The sequence below is a fragment of the Coffea arabica genome, chromosome 11e (assembly GCF_036785885.1).
Source record: "Coffea arabica cultivar ET-39 chromosome 11e, Coffea Arabica ET-39 HiFi, whole genome shotgun sequence".
NCBI classification, from domain to species: domain Eukaryota; kingdom Viridiplantae; phylum Streptophyta; class Magnoliopsida; order Gentianales; family Rubiaceae; genus Coffea; species Coffea arabica.
In genome coordinates this window covers 27,023,493-27,028,538 of record NC_092331.1, presented here as the reverse complement: position 1 = coordinate 27,028,538, position 5,046 = coordinate 27,023,493, and positions in this window count along the sequence as shown.

The window sequence follows — 5,046 nt, the reverse complement described above, 5'->3', positions numbered from 1 at the left end:
TTGGTTGGTTTTATACCCGTTGCGGTGTCAAAGATAAAACTTGTAGCTTGGCCATTGATGGGGGTTGTGAAGTCAACCTTGCAAGTGCTATCATGGTTGAGAAATTAAATCTTCCAACCATTGATCATCTTCGACCGTACAAGTTGATGAGTACTCATGGTGTTGGTTGGGTTACTAAGCGCACACTTGTACCTATTCAAATTGGCAAATATGTGGACGAGGTGTTGTGTGATGTAGTCCCAATTCAAGTGACACATGTGTTGTTGGGCAAAGCATGGATGTCGAGGCGAGAAGTTAAATATGACGGACATACTAATAAGTATTCCTTCTTATTTAATAGTCGTCGTCTTGCACTTGTATCACTTACCTATGACCAGTTTTGTATTGATCTAGCACACATGAAAAGTGAGGTTGAGCGTTATAGAATGGAGAAAAAGCTAGATGAGGGAATTGTGCCTGAAGAGATAAAAACCGAGGGAGTTGAAAGCAATGAGATGAAAGGGTCAGCTGTTGAAATAGACAAAGAGATGGAAAAATCTGATGAGATGGGTGGTCAAAAGGGAGAAAAGAGAGAAAGCGGGCTGATCTTGAGCAACCCGGTGAAGGCCTATTATTTTCCTAACGAACTTACCTTGCTTTGTTTAGTGTTTCTTCTTTTATAGAGATCAAGCAAAGGCAAGTTGAGCTGATCTTGGTGTGTTCCATTCCAAAATCAATTGTAGACTTTGCAAGCCTCCATGGAGTTTGGTACTCCAAGAGTTAAACCCCGTTTGTATCCATTCATGGAACAATGTCAACTCAAATCAGTCCACACCAAAGGGGAGTTGCTTTGAGCTTATCTTGAAGGGAACACTCCACATTTTGGGGATGGTTGTGTACCAAGGGTTCGTTTCAAGAACAAGTACCTCAATGACCATTATGATTTTCATCTTGCTCTTAGTCCACATGAATCTCCAACATCACCAAATCCGCCTTGGGGCCTTGCAAGTGTGTTCGGGCCGGAGTTCGATTTTGTGGGATACACTTCACACCACTTTGAGGACCCTTACCTCATGACCACAAACGATCAAGTTGAGCATACATTGAAGATGGTTTATGAGATTCGAGGTTCGACAAGGGTAATTTTCCAACTTAGCACGTGGGTTTTGCATTGGATGACATCTATAGCCATCCTAACAAGATTGAGTCGAAGGCGTGCGACTCGTCTTGTCACCATTCGTGATTCAATTTGTGGGCAAATTGCTTTCAAGAGGAGGGGAATGATACGAACAAGAGGAACCATTGGAGTAAAGCCATGAGTTTTTCTTGGTAATATGTGGTGGCATTAGATTTGGGGTTCATACTACCAACTCTTGTAGTTATCATCCATTTCCATCCAGATTTGAGGACGAATCCTTCTCAAGTGGAGGGGACTGATGTGCGCACGGACCTTAGCCCAAGTAATGACCCAGTCCGAGTTCCATCGGGCCCAGTCACGCGTGCACAAGCCAAGCTCTTCAAAGAATCCCTCCAAGCCCTTGTTCGAATTGTCCAAGACCAACATGGAGTCCATACAGATATTGAAGGCTTGGAAGGAGACAATCAAGTTATCTACACCACGATCCAAGCCCATGAAGAGTCAAGTGGGCCTCCGAGTTAGTTGGCCGAATAGGGCCTTAGGCTTTAGTGTTTAATTGAGAGTTAGATTAGTTGTTCTAGTAGAGCATGGGCCGGCCCATCTTGATCCCAAGATGGTCGAATTCCCCTTTTCCTGGTTTTCCTTAGGGTTTTAGTAACTCTTAGCCTATAAAAAGGCTTGCTTTGTAAGGTTTTAGGTAGACGTTTTATGATTAAAATTACTTAGTTTTTCGACTTTCTTCCTTGTGAGAATTTTGAGCTTTACTTGCTTCTGGCAAGGGTGATTGAGCAATCTTGCGTCTTGTCCTTGATTGTTCTACCGACCTATTCCCTGGAGTATTAACCTTCATCTCGGAGTCATCGTTCTACCGAGGTCCCGCAAGCCAAGCGTTGGACAACCTCGCTAGATCCTTGGGAAAACGTGCTACGTGTCTCGAAACGTGTTGATCGAGGACCGTGTCAGTTCCCTCATACGTCATGGCGAATACAAGACGCATAAAAGCTAGCCCACAACATTGTCTTCCGGATCCTAAGGGAGTCAAAGAAGTGGCATTACGTGGTGTAGATGAGCAATTGGACCTCGTCAAATCTCAGTTGCTTGGTTGGTTTTATACCCGTTGCGGTGTCAAAGATAAAACTTGTAGCTTGGCCATTGATGGGGGTTGTGAAGTCAACCTTGCAAGTGCTATCATGGTTGAGAAATTAAATCTTCCAACCATTGATCATCTTCGACCGTACAAGTTGATGAGTACTCATGGTGTTGGTTGGGTTACTAAGCGCACACTTGTACCTATTCAAATTGGCAAATATGTGGACGAGGTGTTGTGTGATGTAGTCCCAATTCAAGTGACACATGTGTTGTTGGGCAAAGCATGGATGTCGAGGCGAGAAGTTAAATATGACGGACATACTAATAAGTATTCCTTCTTATTTAATAGTCGTCGTCTTGCACTTGTATCACTTACCTATGACCAGTTTTGTATTGATCTAGCACACATGAAAAGTGAGGTTGAGCGTTATAGAATGGAGAAAAAGCTAGATGAGGGAATTGTGCCTGAAGAGATAAAAACCGAGGGAGTTGAAAGCAATGAGATGAAAGGGTCAGCTGTTGAAATAGACAAAGAGATGGAAAAATCTGATGAGATGGGTGGTAAAAAGGAAGAAAAGAGAGAAAGTGGGCTGATCTTGAGCAACCCGGTGAAGGCCTATTATTTTCCTAACGAACTTACCTTGCTTTGTTTAGTGTTTCTTCTTTTATAGAGATCAAGCAAAGGCAAGTTGAGCTGATCTTGGTGTGTTCCATTCCAAAATCAATTGTAGACTTTGCAAGCCTCCATGGAGTTTGGTACTCCAAGAGTTAAACCCCGTTTGTATCCATTCATGGAACAATGTCAACTCAAATCAGTCCACACCAAAGGGGAGTTGCTTTGAGCTTATCTTGAAGGGAACACTCCACATTTTGGGGATGGTTGTGTACCAAGGGTTCGTTTCAAGAACAAGTACCTCAATGACCATTATGATTTTCATCTTGCACTTAGTCCACATGAATCTCCAACATCACCAAATCCGCCTTGGGGCCTTGCAAGGGTGTTCGGGCCGGAGTTCGATTTCGTGGGATAAACTTCACACCACTTTGAGGACCCTTACCTCATGACCACAAACGATCAAGATCATTGGAGTCCATAGAGATAAGTTCGGCCAATAAGGTGAAGTTTCGGATACTGTGTAAAATTTATCGGGTGTTAAGAGATAAGTAGAGTGTGTGAAATGATTGATGTGAGAGAGAAAAGAAAGGATAGGAATGCATTAATGAAGTGCCACGTGTCACTTGGTGATTGGTTTTGACTTAAGAACACTATTCACCTTTTTTGACTTTTGACCAAAATTGGTTAAATATCTAAAAATTTCACAAAAAAATCACCATTTTCTTTCACCTTGTGGCCGGCCCTCTCTCTTGCCAAGAAGGAAGAAAACTTCTTCAATCTTCAAGCTTTCCACTAGCTCAAATCATCCAAATCAATCACACCAACTAGTTTCCACTCCATACAATCTTTCCATTTAGTGTTAGTGGTGAGTTTGGTGAAGTTTTTGGAAGAGCTAAGGTGGTCTACAACTCCTCTTCTCTTGTTTACTAGGTAAGTGATGATTGAACATCCTCTTATATCTAATGATGCTTATTTTGTGCCTAATGGTGGCTTGAGTGATGGAATGTGTGATTTATTTCTTGATTTGAAGTGATTTGGTGAAGTTTTTATATTTTTGAGGAATTTTCTGGTTTAATATGAATGGGATGTTGTGGCTATTTTTGATGATTGGCAATGGCTTATAAAGACTCTAGTAGGTGTGAATTAGTGATAAAGGCAACCAATTTTGGGTTTGGAGGGAAATGAGAAAAGTTAGGGTTCTTCAACCCCCTTTTCTGTCCGGTTTTGTATCTCAGGCTTAGAGGCCGAATTGGCTTTTTCTCAAAACATGAAAGTTGTAGGTATTGATGTGGTTGAGGTTCCTGTAAAATTTCAGGTCATTTGGAGTTGTGTAGAGTGAGATATGTCGATTTTACTGTTACTGTTCTGGGTGATCAGAATGTGCGATCTGCGATTGTAATCGTCTGTTTTGACTGGAATTGGTTTGGATTTTGATGTTGGTGTCTTCTTATGAAATGTAGCTTGATGTCTTATCTATCATACTCCTTTGGAATCAATGCATTTGGACCTGTATAGACTGACTTGGACTGATTACAGTTTTGTGTGATTTGGGAACCTGCAATTACGGTTCTGGCTTGGTTTTCTGCATTTTTGACCTAGTTGTGCTAGGATTTGGACTGAGTGGCCTTCTACATTGTTGTAGCCCTGTCTTTTAGCTTCGAGATGGTGGGTCTTACGCCCTCATCCGATAAGTGTAACGCATTTTGTGCCATTACCGCATTAGGAGGCGAAAACTGTTTTTGTTGTTGGATCAAATGAGTTCCCTTTGCTGAAATTTCTGGTTTGCTATTATGCTTGTTTATGCATATGAAACCCTATTGGGTTATAATTGGCTTGGCTTTATGACTCGTTATCGAGTCTCATTGTACTTGTTTACGTGTTCTAGGGCGTGACGGTGGTTCACGACATTCTCTTGATGGAAGTGCTTGAAACAACACTTAATTGATAAGTGAGTATACTACTCACTTGGATGTTTATAATGTGGCTTTGCTATATGTGATTGTGATGCCTTGAAGGCTTGTTTGGCTATTGGAAATGATTAGGGTGAGGGTGTACTTGACCGCCCTCATTCCTTTTATTCCTGTGAATGACTGTTTACCGTTTCACTGAAATACTGCACTTGCTATATGAGATATTGAATTCCATTCATGGAAAACTGATTTGGTGTCGTTTGGACGAATATCCAACGGCCTTACTGTATTACTGAGCTCAACCCCGTAGGTAG